Genomic DNA, 17,776 nt, shown 5'->3' with positions numbered 1-17,776 from the left:
GGAGCAGATTGCAGTTTAAGGAACTTTTAAGTCAAAACGCAGGCTAGTGCATGGATGTTGTGAGAGAGATGTTTTCTCCACAATTAAAATAGACAAAAAGCCTGTCAGATAGGCCTATTTCATATTTCATCCTGATTGGCTATAAAGAAAATGTTTAGTTTTACGTTATTCCCTCTGTTTCCTTAATCAACAGTGATGTTAAACGTGTTACACATGATGATGGATGCAGGCTACTTCAATGATAAAGTGAAACAAAGGGATACAAAAAAGAATAAAAAATAACACACTGGTCCCTTTTTTTCTCTTCTTCCCTTTTATCTTTTAAAGATTAATCTTTATTATCTTATCTTTTACTTTTTCAATAATCAATGTGTGGGTCAGCATGCTTTTATTGAAGAAGTGGTCCATGAAGGGTTGCCAGATCTTCAAAAATGTGTCTTCACTCCATCTCAATTCAATCTTTTTTTTTTTAAATTCTAATGGCAATGCATAACATCGTTGCCAACTTGCCATAAGCGCAGTAGACCCTATGTGTCGGTAGGCCTACCAGTTCATTGGTATGCGTGGTTGTCGTGGTGACCCAGCTGAAGTTAGCCACACCCATGTATGTTGGGTGAATGGTAATTAGGAGAGGGGTTGATTCTGTGATGTAATAAGTATCTGTGTTTTTGGACCGACACGTTTGACCCCACAAGGTGGCAGCCTCCAGCTAAAACCCAAATAGAAATTATTTATCTATAGCGTTTCCCTGAGGATAGAAGCTGGAACAGACGGTGGGCTGGGTGGGAAGGCTCCTTAATTATTTTACTGGCACGAGTGATGGTTTGGGAAGTATATATAGAGTCCAGAGGTCACAACCAAGGATTGTTGCTGCCTTATTAATACGCTGTAGTTTGGATTTTGAAAGTTGATCAGCTGAACCATACCAGACAGTGATTTAAATTCCCTTAGGAACATAGGCCATCGATGAAACTCCTCCATCCCCTTCGGTCTCGTGCCCTCCGCTCCAGTTGTTGCCATGACAGTCCTTGCACCTTCATCTCCTGCTCTGTTGTTCTTCTCCAGGTGGGTCTAGGCCTTCTTGCCTTGCGGGTTCCATGTTAGAGCATGTTTGGTGATAGTTTATCTCCAGCAGATTTGTGACTGGTGGGATATCTGCTGTCTGTTGGGGGGTCTCTCTGTTGAGCAGAGTTCTGTCCACCTCTTTAGTTGGTCTTCCTTAAGGCCTCTCCATACTTCGACAGAACTGAACTTTTCGGTTGAAAAATAAACTTTTTTATTTTTTATCTTTTCCGAAAAAAAAGCGTCGGATGTTCATACTTCGCTCCTGTTCGGAGGGTTGGCACGAAGTTGGAAGCGGTGGCACGTATTGTGGAGGTTATTTAGGAGGGGGAAGACGAGGAGGAAATGTTAGAGGAGGCAGAGGAGGAGGAGGATTTTGCCCTGCTTTGTGTGGCTGAGGAGGAGGCGAGCACATCTAGCCGTCGGTGGTATGTCCGCCCGCTAATACAAGGCCCCGGGATGGCCTGTATCAGACTCTCGTTCAGGGGATGAGGGGCATGGACGAGGAGAAACATTTTGAAATAATGAGAATGTCTGCCAGTCGTTTTGACGACCTTCTGCGTCGTGTAGCGCCGCTCATTGAGCATGCACCGACACACAGTTATAGTAGTTTTCGCGGGTCGCAAAGCAAAAACAAAAGCAATGTACAGTAGCCTCGCGTCACCAGGCTTTCCAGTGTACAGTAGCTGGGGGGGGGGGGGTCCAACCGACCAATCACGTTTGCCGTTTCACCGAAACTGATTTCGGCGAGTGACAACAACAAATTTCAGAACTATTGTTCGGAGAAAAAGCATTCCAGAACTTTCGAGGAATTACATTTTATAGTTGAAAAGGACCTTTTGACCGAAAACGGCGGTTTCGGTCAAAGTATGGACAGGCCTTTAGTTGTGTGATCATGGCATCATCTAGCGCCATGATGATGACCACCAGTATGACGATTATCGCCGTCTTTTTGGTTTTATTTGCCTCGTCCTTAGCGGAGGTCCGTCGGAGATGAGGTTTTAGGGGATGACCGAGTGGTAATAGCAGGCCTCCGGCCGGTAGCTCATTTATCCTCCACTGATCTAGGGGTTTCTTGATTTTGCAGACCTTGTAGTGCTTGGAACCGGTTGTGTAATGTGACTGACTTCCCTGAGTTTATTGCTGGGAATGGAATCTGTGAGGGTAATGGGTTGGTCAGATATTGTCAGTGGAGATTTGAGTGTCATGTTTGCAGTCCTGCAAACATGACAGTTAAATCCTCTATGGCTATTTCGGTGGTTTTGCATCATGTGTTGAGCAGGAGGTTTTTGATAGAGCACCATGTTGCTACTCTCTCCACTTCTCGTCTGTATATTGATTTGTCATTGTGATGAGGCCAAGAAAGGTGGTATCGTCCGTGTATTTGTATATTTTTACTGAATTACACTGGCTATTTGAAAATACTAATAGCCGATCTACAAGCTCACAGCATATCACTAATGTGTTGTGAATGTGTACCGGTAGATCTGCCATTTTCAAATCTAGAAAATAGTTAGTAATTTAATTTGTCTTGAAAAATTATAACAACACAAATCTTGTACAGGGGGGGTCCCTGGCACAGGTCCACAGTCAAATGTATTTATTTCATAATGTTTAATTTAGGGGTCCTTGAGTAATTTGAGCTATGCAAAAGAGACCTAATAAAACCATGTAAACCTGTTAACTATCACACACACACACACACACACACACACACACACACACACACACACACACACACACACACACACACACACACACACACACACACACACACACACACACATTTTCTTATGGCATACAGCTCATGAAAATATGTCTGTCTGTCTGTCTGTCTGTCTGTCTGTCTGTCTGTATTTGTTCTTTACAGTTCCATCTGTGCAGAGTCAGACACAATGTGACAAAGTTGAAATTGAACAAGTCAGAGGTGTGGTTGGCCGGAGCATCATTCTGCAGACGGGACGCAATGGACCGACTGGCGCTCGTGATCAGTTCTTCTGGTCAACTCTCCCAGACAACTATGTTTTGACGAGCAACACCCCTGGCCAATTACTAAATGAATCCCAAGGGACACCATCACGGATCTGCAAGTAAGAGCATGCAGTACACTTCTTGCAATTCATGGGTTTCCAACAGGGGCATAGTTCCGCCGATTTAAAATGATTCCAGTACGGAACTAAAACTTCCTATGATTGGCCGCTAGTTGCGCTGTCAACACAGGTGTTCTGATTGACAGAACATTAGCTCTATGACAATCAGACAAATTGAAACACATGTTGGTCCTCAACATGGCTGTGTAGGACCACATTGGAAACCCATGAATTGATCCTGGTTTTGAATCCAATTTGAGCCACTTTACTGTATGTTATTCCCCCTCTCTCTTTCTCCCAAGTTTCCTGTCTCCCTGTCCTATCTGAATAATTAGCTTAAAATGCAAATAATAAATCAGCCAATGAATTCACAGGCTCAGAGAAAGAATCCATCTCGACCCAGTGAGTGGATCTCTCACCATCACAGACCTCAGCCTGAATGACACTGGGCTTTACTGTGGACAAGTCTGGAAAACAACTGGCTCATACCACAGGTTCAACGTCACAATCTTGGGTGAGTACTTTCATACAGGTTCAGTTTTATGAAAAGGAGATACATAGTGTTAGTCGCGACCATCAGGTCAGTCCGTCAGTCCGTCAGTCTGTCTGTCACACATTACACTTTTGCCCTGCTCATATCTCCGCAACCGTTGCCCCGATCCATGCCAAATTTTGCACACACACTCCTTGCCTGCCAAACCACAACCTCCATCAATTCTCACATGGCCCTCTTCTAGCGCCACCATTAGGCCGATTCTTGCAAAACACATTTTCGGATACTGCCCTAAAATCACTCAAATCGGTACACACTTGCTCTACACTCATATCATCAACATGGTTCTGTCCCATATAGCGCCACCATCAGGCCGATTCTTTCAAACACATTTTTGGACACTGCTCCTACAGATTTTGCCCTAAAATCACGCAAATCGGTACACAGTAAATCTACACTCATCTCATCAACATGGATCTGTCCCATATAGCGCCACCATCAGGCTGATTTTTTCAAACACATTTTTGGACACTGCTCCTACACATTTTGCATCACGCTGCGACCTGACGGTCGCTTATCTCCCGATTAGGGAGTCTTACTGGTATTCCTGAGCCGAGTATTTTATAAAGATCTCTATCGTTCAGAATCCTTTTTTGTTGATTGAGCTGTCCAGCCGGCTCTCATAGATTCTAATGTTATTCAATGAACGTCCCAGCGAACGTCCGTTGTGAATTTGCCACCAGTGCGATGTATCTGCCGGGCAAGGATTGTGGGGTAGAGCAAATGACGTTGGTGACTCTTCCTGCAGCCTTCCGCCGCTCTCGCCTCCCAACCCGGCCTCCGCGTCTTTCTGCTCCCCTTTGTCATCCCCGTCTTCCCCTTCTTCCTCCTCCTCATCCTCCTCTTCCTCCTCCCCCTCCCCCCCTCCGGGGCAGAGGCGGAGGCCGAGGCGTTCCTCCAGGCCCCCGACCGCGGCCCTCGCTCCTTCCCCGGCGACCCGTAGGAGCCGGAGCACGGTGCTCTCCCGGCCGGCGCGGCGGTCGTTGACCGCCTTGTGAACGCACAGCACGGTCAGCGCGACCATGATGATGACCACCAGTATGACGATTATCGCCGTCTTTTTGGTTTTATTTGCCTCGTCCTTAGCGGAGGTCCGTCGGAGATGAGGTTTTAGTGGATGACCGAGTGGTAATAGCAGGCCTCCGGCCGGTGGAGATGGCTGGTGAGGGTGGAGATGAAGGCGATGCCTTCGTGGGACGCGGAGTAGAAGGCAAGCCGGTGGAGTTTGGCGACGTCGGTGCGGGCGGAGATGTAGGGGTTGTTCTCTTTTGTGTGGTGGTCTCATTAGTTGTACTAGAAGCTCGGCCGCCCTTCGGGCGGCCGAGCGTCTAGTCGGCGACCTGGCCAACTCGGGAACAATGTAAATAGGGAATGAATGCCCCGCCCTTTAATGCAAACCCCATTATACCTGTTGTCATAGGATCCGTTTTGACCATCTGTTTGCGTTTGTCCATTTATGCCCATATATGGAGAGATATGTCTGTCTACGTCCATTTTCTGCCCATATATGGAGATCTCTGTAGGACCTGGTTTGACCATCTGTTTGCCTGTGCCCATTTATGCCCATATATGGAGTTTGCGACCTGGCCAACTCGGGAACGATGTAAATAGGGAATGAATGCCCCACCCTTTAATGCAAACCCCATTATATGGAGATCTCTGTATCTGTCTGTGTCCCTTTTATGCCCATATACTCTATCTGTGTCCATCTTTTATGCCCATATGCCCATATATGGAGATCTCTGTATCTGCCCATATGCCCATATATGGAGATCTCAGTCTGTGTCCCTTTTATGCCCATATATCTGCGTCCATTTTATGCCCATATGCCCATATATGGAGATCTCTGTATCTGCCCATATGCCCATTCTCTGTATCAGTCTGTGTCCCTTTTATGCCCATATACGGAGATATCTGTCATGGAGATCTCAGTCTGTGTCCCTTTTATGCCCATATATCTGTCTGTGTCCCTTTTATGCCCATATACGGAGATATCTGTCGGGTCAAGGCGCCCATATACGGAGATATCTGTCATGGAGATCTCAGTCTGTGTCCCTTTTATGCCCATATATCTGTCTGTGTCCCTTTCATGCCCATATACGGAGATATCTGTCGGGTCGAGGCAAGGCCCCTGTATTGCCCATATATGGAGATCTCTGTATCTGCCTATATGCCCATATATGGAGATCTCAGTCTGTCGGGTCGAGGCTAGGCCCCTGTATCTGCCTGCAGTGATGTCACAATGACTCAGCGCTTGCGCCCGGCACTGCAGTGATGTCACAATGAGTCAGCGCTTGCGCCGATTTTGCGCCGATATCCGCATAAGGAGATTCCGAACGTTTCGCGCCGGTTAGGGAAAACCGCGCGTCGGGTCGGGTCGAGGCCCGGCACTGCACTCCGTGCCGCAGCGGGGAACGCGCGTGCCGAATCTGAAGCCGGTGGGACGAACGGTTCTCGAGATACGCGGATTACAAACACACACGCAGAGACTTCTCGCATTTATAGATAGATTAGATGTGCTGGATGCATTACGATCATCTGAAGCATGGGCCAGGGATTCATCGTGTTTGTTGTTAGATGCACCAGGAACCAGGAGCGTCACCATGAGTGCGCCCGTAAGCAGGTTGAGTGTGGTAGTCACTCTAGAAAGGAAAGGGGAAAGAGAATTAAAAACATCACACCAGGGACGTGCAGAGAAGGTCAGAGAGGCAGGGGCTGACATTTCTAAAAGGGCCTTTTGGTGAAAATATTGAAAATGGCAGACCTCCAAGCTCACAACGTGTCGCAGCGCGACGAGGTGTGAACTATCGGTACTCGCAGTATCGGTACTCGTCCCGATACCGGCCTATTATGCTGTACTCGCACTCGTCCGATATTGCTCACGGCAGTGCCAGATACCATTTTGTTTCATAAATATGTTGGTAACAACATATCAAAAGTCCTAAGTCACAGTTTTGTGTGTGTTAGTTCAACTAATGAACAGTATTTTCACCTTCTCTCACTCTAGGCATGACAACATAATTATTTCAAGCATTTTATTTTGGAGCGCCACACACTATTTAAGCACACAGAAACTTAACTTACAGTATCGGTATTCGGTATCGGCAAGTACTTAAATTAAGTACTCAAGTCGTAATTGTACTTGGTCAGCAAAAAAGAGGTATCGGGACATTTGCCCCATATTACGTAAAAGACTAAAACTAACACTAAAACTAATAAAAACTAAACTAAAACTAAGCATTTTCAAAAAATAAAAACTAAACGAAACTAGCAACCTCACTTTAAAAACGAATTAAAACTAAACTGTAATTGAAAACAAAACCTCAAAACTAATAAAAATAAAAACTAATGGAAAAATCCAAAACTATTATAACCCTGACTGAGAGACAAAGACACAAAGGGACATTCTTCATGACAAGAAACCTTGTGCTTTGGTGGGAGTTTGTAAAATGATGGGAGAGGGAAAACGCACACAGGAGAGAAAATAGACAGAGAGTTTGATTAGTGGTTCTCAACCTGTGGGTCGGGACCCCCAGGGTGGTCCCCAGATTATTTGGGCTGTCCCCAGATGATTAACTTAATGTGCAACATTGTTTCTCTCACTCAACAGTAAACAAACCAACAAAGTTTAAGTGTATAGATATTTCTAACGTGACAATTTAAGGACTTTTTAATGCCTCTAAGCCGGTGACAAATTAAACATTGGCCAAATTGTCAAATATTAGAGGCAGAAATTGTGAAAATAGCAGATCTACATGCTCACAACACCTCGCAACACGAGGCGTCGTGAGCATGTAGATCTGTTATTTTCACAATAGAACCGTGTTATACAAAATGTAATGTGTCAACTCTCAGTGCTCGTCAGGGGGGGGGGGGGGGTGGTGTTCCAGTTAAAATATGATTATTTTGGGGGTCCCGGCCTGAAAAGGTTGAGAACCACTGAGTCAGACGTTTGAGCGGCAAATGGAAGGAGGCGGTGAAAAGAAGCGGGAAGACAAATTATCGACAATGTTGCGCGCTGAAAATAGCAGATCTACAGTTCACCAGCTCACCAGCCTCACCTGACGGCTTGATTGTTGACTTGAGGTAATGGAGGCCGCTATACGCAGACAGCAAGGATAAGGTGACAGAGAGACGAGTGGAGAGATGACTGCAGTTGTGACTGAGGAGGAGAAAACAGTTAGAAAGACAGAGAACTAGAGAGACTGAGGTGGGTGGGGAAAGAGAGAGAGAGATAGCAATGAGGTCAAACCACCATGCATGTCGTGCAACCAAAGTGCCGTAGCTGAAGTTGATGTTAAAGTCAACATTAAAGGACAATTTCAGTTTTTCTTTTAAGATTTGTTTTGGGGCTTTTTTATGCCTCTATTTGATAGGATAGTAGACTGACAGGAAATGGGGAGAGTTATGGGAACGACATGCGGCAAAGGCCGTCCGGATCGGGAATCGAACCGGCGACACCAGCAGCCATCACAGCCTGTGGGATGTGCCTTGACCACCAGGCCAGCTGGCGCCCGAATTTAGTTTTTTACAACAAGGGTTCATATTTTAAATTGTAATTAGAGAAAAGAAAAGATGAGTGTTAAAATGTTTTCATTTAAATGTTTTCTATTGTTTTAGCGATTTTAATATTTTGATTTCAGTGGTTGGGGGCATGCGTACAAGTGGCTAAATATGTCTTTTTAGACACAATAAGCCGGCAATTTATTTGCTGCTATTTACATCAGCCCCCATAAGTCAACATCCGCTCATGAAAGATTTGCGGTGCATCTTGGGAATGGGCTTATTGTGTCTAAAAGACATATTTAGCCACTTGCATGGCATGCAAATCAAAATCATTAAAATCACTAAAATGATAGAAAGAAGTAAATGAAAACATTTTAACACTCTTTTTTTTTCTCTAATGACTATCTAAAATATGAAAAGAAGCGTAAAAAAACAAAGTCCTTGTCCTTTAAAGTAAGAATAATAAAATGAAAGACATCAAATATGGTCAAATACAATTAAGTCTACTGGGTTGTGAGTGTGTGTGTGTGTGTGTGTGTGTGTGTGTGTGTGTGTGTGTGTGTGTGTGTGTGTGTGTGTGTGTGTGCGCGCGCGCGCGCGCGCGCGTGCGTGCGTGTGTGGTTGTAGTAGTAATAGTAGTCAATAGATCAGTCACAGTCAGTGTTGTAAAGTAACTAAGTAGATTTACTTGAGTACTGTTTTGAGGTATCTGTACTTTACTTGAGTAATTCGAGTTTTCAGTACTTTTACTTCTACTCCACTACATCTTGAGTTACTAGTTACTTAGCAGATATAAAAGATTATATTATACTAGTAAGACACCTCAGGGTGAGTTGCGACCTCAGGGTGACATGCGACCTCGCCCTAAAGGGCGAGGTCGTGCCAATTCTTGGCCATCTGGCCAACCACAGCATTTCTCTGACGATTCTAGTTGTTGTCATTCTGGGGGGAGTTTGTTCATGTTTTTGTGAGGGTATCAACCCTAGGAGACACGGGGAGAACATGCCCGTAATGTCCATAAAAAGTATGTCATGTGACATCACTTCCTGTACGGACAGTCAGACAGACAGCCATTGACTCCGGCCTAACAATGGCTACTGTCTATGACGGTAGTCTGGACTTTAGATGTGGAGAACACTATATATGGAGATAATCTCCATATAGTGTTCTCCACATCTCCATGTTTAGGCCAAACAGGTTCGCTCCATTTCTCCATGTATAGGTCCAAATGCCCAACGTTGAGCTTGAAAACGAAACGTTCTTAACACAGCCGCCCCCATATTTACTTTAAAAAATATGTTAAATTCTAAGAACGTTTCGAGTACCGGTTTGATACAAGAGCGAATAAGCGCTACACTTCTGGAATCCTGTGCGTCGGATCCAGGGCTAATAACTTTATCTGGCCGCCCCGTTGCCACCTCCTTGTTACATTTTCTTTTCTCCAGGTGGTCTTTCATAGGTGATCTAAGTCCAGCCGCCCCGTATCAGATCGGAGGAGGATACCGCTCATTGTACCTCATCCATCCTTTCTTCTCTCCCCTTTTGGTATCTTTATCCTCCTTCCTTTTTTTTCTTTTTTATTCTTCTCTTTTTTTGTCTTTCTTAGTCTTGTGAATCCGTCTCTTTTTTTTTTGTCTTTCTTGTAACCGCCCCGTACAAGGACATCACGCTCTGGCTTGATGTCCCTTTCATCCATATTGTGTATGGATATATATTATAAAGGATAAAATAAACAAAATGTCCATATACAGTATGGACATTGCCAGATGATGCCCTGTTAGGGTACCCACTTATGCTCATATATGGGGATCCCCAAGCATCAAACCCAGGTGTCAGGAGTCACCAGAAAAAAGGACAGTTGTTTTCATTGAATCTATCATGGTTAAAATGAAGTTTGAAGTTATAATGGGTTTGTATAGGAAGGTCCTGGAAGGGGTAAAATTAATATCAAATATCTAAATACTGAATGAAGAAATTCCAAAAGCCTGATTAGACAATAAAATTACAAAAAGTTTTTTTGAAAGTGAAACATCCCTTTAATATTAATGGGCATAAAAGGGATTCTATTTGTGTGGTTGCCCTAACGGGGCATCATCTGGGAATCAGATGTAGATGCCCATCTCCATGGGCATAAAGGGACAGAGTGAGGATAAATAGAGCCAGGTAGATGACTTGGGGGCGGAGCTAAGGGCCAGGTAGGTAGCGTGAGAGCAGGTAGGTGGAGACGGGGGGAGGAGTCAAGGTGTGTTTCTCTCTCTCCTGAACTTCAGTTGTTCCAACTCCATATCTGGTTCAACCGGGGAGCGTCGTTCACATGTCAAGCATGTTGGCCAGATGTGTTTTAGCCTTCTGTTCATGAGAGGTGATGGAAGGAGCCAAGGAAACGGAGGTTGTTTTGTTTTGCGTTTGACTGGCAACACCGCTGTCCGCTGCCACTGTAATTGGGATCTCACAAACTAAAGAATTTGCTAGACAATCAGGACAAGCCTGGTTTTGATGAAAAGAAAGAAGTCTCTCCTCCAATCAACTGTGTTGCTAAGCAACACATTCTTGGACTGAAAAGGAAGTTTGGAAGAGATGAGAAAGGCATAGGACAAGCTAACAACGTGTCACGTTGTGATGTGTTGTGATACGTTGTGATGCCTTGTGATGTATTGTGAGCTTAGATCAGCATTTTTTGGCATTCCCACATATGGGCTTAATATTGATGGGCATAAAAGGGATTATATTAGTGTGGTTGCACACACACAAAAATGGAGAGCTATATATGTACATTGTACACTTCAAATCAAATCTAGCACATTTACAACAATCCAAATTGAACAAAGTGTTGTCTCAACAAAAACAGGCCTGTTCAACAATTACATGACAGAGCGAAAAGAAAAGAAAAACATATGAAACGTGGTAAAAGACAAAGATGACAAAGAAATGTGCCTTGAGGAGAGATTTTAAAACCCCAGTAGATGGATGGATTGAGTGTTGGCTGTTCTCTTACTTGGAAAAAGTTGGTGATCCAGATAATCTAGAGAACACTGACACCTAGTGGCTTTTTGAGCGGTGGTCACAACGCTCTGCTCTGGGTATGTATGTCTGTCTGTCTCCGTGTCCGTAGCCTGCAGTAACCTTTTCTGACCACACATGTTAAGGGAGGGGCGCTGTTGCACACACACACACACACACACACACACACACACACACACACACACACACACACACACACACACACACACACACACACCACCGCTCAGTTCACACGAGTGTGATTTTCCTCACCGCTTGCCCCATTCACTTCCATTATACAGATTCTTGAAATGTTGATCATCAACTTTCCTACAGTAGGTGACCTGCTGGATATCATCTAGCCATCGCCATCCAGAGTCAAAAATAAGTATCTCAGGAAACTCAGAGAGAGAAAGCGATTGCTGCTTGCAATTGTTATTTTTTATGTTTCATCTTAAGTGAAACATGCACCTATCCATCGTTTTTTCTATAACGGGGGTAATATTTTTTGTTGTGTGACAGATGAGAGAGAATATAAATATTTTTTCATAAAATGATTCATTATGAATTATTCTAGTAATTGTTTACATATATATGACTAATACTTGTCTGTCTGTTTTTCTATCTTTGTTGCACCAGTGCTGACATGTGAAGGTGGTGACATCAAGGAAGTGATCGCTAAGGTTGGACAGACGCTTCTGCTGCCGACTGGATGTAAGGAACTGGCTGATGATAGTGACCACATTATATGGTCATGGCACCCTGTCTATCTATCTATCTATCTATCTATCTATCTATCTATCTATCTATCTATCTATCTATCTATCTATCTCTCTCTCTCTCTATATATATATATATATATATATATATATATATATATATATATATATATATACACACACACACACACACACACACACACACACACACACACACACACACACACAGTATATGAGAACTTCCGGAACCGTTATATATAGGAACCGGTTCTACCCGGAACCGATATGGGGGAACCGGAAAAAAAAATCGGAATCGGTTCAAACCAAATGGATCCCAACCCTATCAGATGGGTACAGAATAGGTGCTGCTTTTCTCCCAATCCTTGCAATTGCATTGACAGCAATGCAGTAATTGTAAATGGAATTGGAATTGTATGCTTCAGTTAAACAGCATTGCCATTTTAAAGGTTTCAGAAAAATGCTGGGACATAATTAAAGTTCTGTTTAACTCATTAGAGGTCCACGAAGTGTCAACACGCCAAACTCTTTGATGTCTCTGTGTGCCCGTTGACGCGTTTGACGCAATGTACAGTAAACACAGAAAGCGCAAGCTGCGTTCATGATTTGAGGCAATTTGTTCAAAATGGAACAATCCTGCAAAGTTTGGAGGCCAATCTTAGCCAATCCAGATGGAATATGCAATACCGGACAGATCCGTCTTGATCACATGACTGTAGAGATACCGTGTACTGATTTGTGTGATGTTTGGATAATATCTGAAGGATATCCAAAAATGTGTTTTACTTAAGTCTGCCTCCTGGTGGTGCTATAAAAGGCTAAGGTGAAAATGCAGGGAAAAGGGTTTTCCTTTGCCTCTAGGGGAGGGGAGGGCAACTATGATGATGGAGAGAGCCACTATATTTTCACACTCACTCTAGAGGGTCACATTGCATATACATAGACATGTTTAGAATTGTAACAGCTGAAATCAATAATATATCATTCAGTATTCCGATCATAACCTGCAGGGCGCATTAAGTGAAGGTGGGGGCTGCATGTGGCCCCCGGGCCGCCAGTTGCCCATTTATGCTCTAGGGAGGGCGCGTACAAATTTGACACTGATCGGTGGAGTTATAGGTAAAAACTTGAATCGGCCTGTTATAGTGCCACTATGAGGTTGATTTGAAAAAATGTGGCATTTCTCCCTCTGCCTAGTGGGAATGTGTGTGCGCAATTTCACAAAAATTGCACTCTGCGTTCGTGATTTGAGGCATTTTGTTCAAAACCAACCATGCCTTCGGCCTGGTGGAGACAATGAGCTCTATTATTGTAGCAATTCTTAAAACAAGGTCACAATGTGCTCTGGATGAGAGTGGAATAGGAATCCTGGTTTGTTTAGTAGAGTATTCCTGATGTTTCATTGGCTAAGTTCCCTGCAATGCCCATATGCATCTTCTACAAACTCAAAGTTGTCCTCATTGCTTCCCAGGTCCACCAGATGTCCATGTGTATGCCAAGGAGAGCAAGAATCCGACCACCATCATTTTACACTGCCTGGCAACAGGCTTCTACCCCAAAGACGGCGTTACGCTGGACATCAAGAGAAATGGGCGGGTGCTGGATGAAATGGACGGCATACAATCCACAGATGTTCGACCCAACGGCGATGGCACTTACCAGAATAAGAAGCACGTGGAGATTTTAAGAAGTGACTCTTCCAAATTCAGCTGTGAGGTGAAACACGCCGCGTCCAACATGCACGTAGCCAAGGATTGGGGTAAGACTCAAGAGGCTTGTTTGCGTTAGTGGTGTAAAACAGTGATTCCCAATCAGTTGGGACCCATGCTTGGGTCACGGACCAATTTCTATGGGTCGCGATTTGCGGATAAATATAATATTTAGATTTTCATACATTTGAAAATAGAGAAAATGTCATAAATAAATACAAAAATCTAAGAAATGTCCTGAATTCAAAAAGAAATATATTTTAAACTAGAAGCAGTGCTCTTCTGAGCACAGGTCTCCACCTAGTGGGAATGTGCGAGCAAAATTTCACGGAAATCGCAGGAGCACTGCTGGCCCCGCCCATAGGTTACCTCGAGTTTAGTTCTACCTCAGGAGCAGGACGTAAAAAAGGTTCCAGGAACCTTGTCTGAAACCGGGTCGTGCGCAGTAGAAACAAACCTAGAACCAAAAAAATAGGTTCAGGTTCTGGAAAGTTCTGGTTCCGCCTCGCAGTGGAAATGGAGCTTACAACTACAAAATAATGATGTGTGGTGGCCTGTCTTGTCTAAGTACCTATTCTCATTTCTACCACTGATCCAGATCCTCAACCTGGAGCTGATTGGAACATTCACCCAGCAATTCCTTGGGTGATCGGGGTTGTCCTCTTCCTCTTCCTCTGCCTCTGCCTCCTCGCCACCTACTTCTTGTTCAAACAAAAAAGGAACATTGGAGGTAATTATTACTGTTGATGGAAACATTGCAGCTGCAAACTGTAAAGATGAACGTTACGGGGCTACAGCCTAGTGGGACCAGGGTTGTTTTAGGGAATGTTCTGGACAAGTTGGCTGATTGAGTGAGTGGGAGGTTGCTTTGTTGGCCAACTCTGCATGGACACTAACTGGGAGCCAATGGAAGCGGAGAGGGGGGGAAATGTGAAAACGTTGTCTGGTTGAAGACCAAGCGTGCTGTGGCATTCTGGATAATTTGGAGGGGCTCAGGTGCACATGCCAGGAGGCCAGTTAGGAGCGAGTTACAGTAGAGGAAGGGTCTGATCCTTTGATTGTATATGTCTGCTAAGACTAGGTAACAGGGGGCTGTATTTTGATTGTCGTAAGTACCAGCTCTTATGCCTTAACTTTAAGGCCTGTCCATACTGTCTCCAACCACTAAATAGGAAAAACTAGAAAATATTGTTCCTTCGAAACAATCGTGGGCTCGCTTCAAGCCAAAAAACATATAAAAGTACAAAATGTCAAGATCGCAGACAGTGCTCTCTTTGACGTTACTAATGTATCTTGTACACCAGGACGGGGTTGCACCACCTCACACTAAGTTAAAACTTAGCCTAGTTGTAACGTAAATGGCTTCTAAGTCAAGACATACGCATTACTAAAAAGTCAGCTGTTGCACCACACAAATTTGTTCTAACGTATCTCTAAGTAACTACTAAATATTTACACCAGCCTTTGGGCAGCACTAAGTCCTTACTAAGTAACCTATCTCTATGGGAGTAGAGCAACTACACCTATAACTACTAACGTGTTAGCCACGGCAGACATACAGCACAACAGCGACTTGAACGGTGCTCTTTCCCTGAGTCCAAATATGTGTTGCCCTGCGTTACTTCACAACAGGGCAAAATGTATGGGGGGGGGGCAATATAATTTGTGTTTCAATCCGTATGCAGGGCAGTGTGCATCGATGCACTCGCCGTATGCACGCGTATAAATTACTTTGTGTACATGCCAGTGGATAGACGGAGCTCTCTGTTGACAAAATACGTTACAAGCTTTACTTCCTTTACTAGAAACAGTTTGTTTTCATTGTATTCGGGAGCTATGACGTCATTTTATGCGACTACACATTATTTTAAGAACAGTTTATGCTTCACTAGTTTCATTATGCCTTAAGCAGTCATGGTGCAACACACGTTAGTAACTGACTTAGTTACAAACTGACTTAGTTACAAACTAACTAGTAGTTACTAGTTACTAAGCCTCTAGTGAGGACTTTACTCCCTAACTTAGGACAGAACTTATGTTCTGGTGATGCAACTGGCTCCAGGCCCATTGCAAGATGCTGTACTCTGTCAGCTACCTTGAGCTGGTACTTAAGACAATCAAAATAGAGCCCAGGGTGTCTAGGGCCCCTATACGATCACAGAAGTCTTATATCAGTTAGTGTTTGTAAAGAGAGGGCCAGAGGTGAGGGCTGGATGTGACTTTGCATTACAACAGACTCTCAACCCTTTTCTCTCCCTGTGCCAGAGATAAACAACCAGGAGGGTACACGGTGAGTTCGAGGTTCTGGTGGGACGTCTGGTGATCAGCCAGAACAGCCATTAGACGAGGTGGTTGTGGGAGGAGAGAAGCAGACGGGAGAACCAATCCAGCCACCAGCAGATGCAGAAGAGGGGAGCACAGAGTCCCCCATCCAGGTTGCTGGGGAAGGAGAGGGACAGAAAACACAGTAAAAGTTGCAGGATCCGGGGCACGGTGGCACAGACACATTTATTTATTTTTACACCGGCCAGGCAGCACTGGGCCATTACACTCTGTAATGTAGCCTACGATAAACATATACAGTACAAGCAGACGAGTACGGAGCAAACGGCATACTTTCAAACTTTCAACAATTATCATCTAAATTTAACCTGCCAAATAATTGCTGAATAAGGTAATGATAGACACTACAATCCCTAGTGCCATATTTTAGATATTTGGGCATTGATATACAGGCAAATTTAGAAACAATAACAAGAAACTATAACAGACTTCATGATGCAATAAAGGAGGATTATGACAAATGGGGCAAGCTAAACCGTTCACCGGCAAGCCAGGTCTCAATTGTAAGGATGAATACATACCTTAGATTTAATGTGAGAACCCCCCATGGTTTTTGGGATAAGGTAAAGAAATGTGTATCGAAATTAATTTGGAACAAAAAGAAACCAAGAATAAGAACATCTATATTAGAACATAGTAAAGAGTGTGGAGGAAAATATTGACCTAATTTTGAGTATACTGTATACTGTACTGTATATCCTTTATACTTTGTCCTTTACAGCAATGGTTTGGAGACGAAGTAATCTCTAATCTGACTGAAGAACAGAGAGTTTTGGTCCTATTATTGCTCATGCTGTCCAAATATGGAAACATACAAAGAATATATTTAAATGGGAGAACCCATGGCACAAGAATACACCAATATTCAGAAATAATCGGCTACTTATAGGCCATAGACCCATTACATTTCACCAATGGCAATGTGTGGCATTAACAGAACACCCTCCCAGACATGATGAGCAATGATGGATTCATGACATTCCAAGAACTCAAATCAAAGTTTAATCTTCCTGGCTCCTTTTTCTTTTATTTACAATTACACAATGCGTACATATGGAGTGCCCTGGAACAATAACCTTCCTAAACATCCAGTAGTTGAAATGGTCACTTCCAACACCACCAATGGGTTTGTCTGTCATGTTTACGGAGAACTACAAAAAGTATTGAATACTTCATGGGAATTACAACAATTTGAAATATAGATTAAAACGACCATGGACATGTAGATTGGAGGAGAGTGTAGAACAACATTGCTATAACATCCCACAATTATAATCATCAGATGATTCACTATAAATTGTTACACACATTCTATAGAAAAATGTTAACAACTTCAAATGGTACCAAACCCTTCATGCACTTTGTGCCCATTGAGAACCGTACGCACATATACATGCACATGTTCTGGGAGTTGTTTTAGGTTGAGGTTCCATCATGTTTGCCTCAGATTCTCTTGCTAAATGATGATTCCACACTCTCCATCCATAACAGTCACTCAAAAAACTCTTTGTTGGAGTTACTGCTGCAAAAAAACCTTAAAACCTGGCAAAAACAGTTGCGTGCATTAGCGCAAGATGACGATAAAGGAAATCATTAAATGGAAAATATTAACTTCTGAAAAGCCTACTAGGCCTTAAAACCTGGCGAAAACAGTTGCGTGCATTAGCGCAAGATTAGATGAGGATAAAGGAAATCATTAAATGGAAAACATTAAATTAACTCCTGAAAAGGCTTCTAAGCCTAACCTACTGGTAAAACTAGTAGAACAGCGATCTT

General features: G+C 43.5%; 1 long non-coding RNA gene across 1 annotated transcript; it reads left to right on the top strand.

Annotated features, from left to right (window-relative positions):
* Positions 1-2,935: 2,935 nt before the first annotated feature.
* Positions 2,936-16,341, top strand: LOC308281312. The gene is made up of 4 exons (XR_013961836.1): positions 2,936-3,152; positions 3,527-3,666; positions 14,256-14,387; positions 15,923-16,341. It is a non-coding gene; the product is annotated as an uncharacterized lncRNA (long non-coding RNA).
* The last annotated feature ends 1,435 nt before the right edge of the window (positions 16,342-17,776 follow it).

This window comes from Nannobrachium achirus, assembly GCF_963921795.1.
Source record: "Nannobrachium achirus genome assembly, chromosome: 3".
Taxonomy (NCBI): Eukaryota; Metazoa; Chordata; class Actinopteri; order Myctophiformes; family Myctophidae; genus Nannobrachium; species Nannobrachium achirus.
The sequence above is the reverse complement of the archived record's forward strand: the minus strand, read 5'-3'. Positions and strand labels throughout refer to the sequence as shown.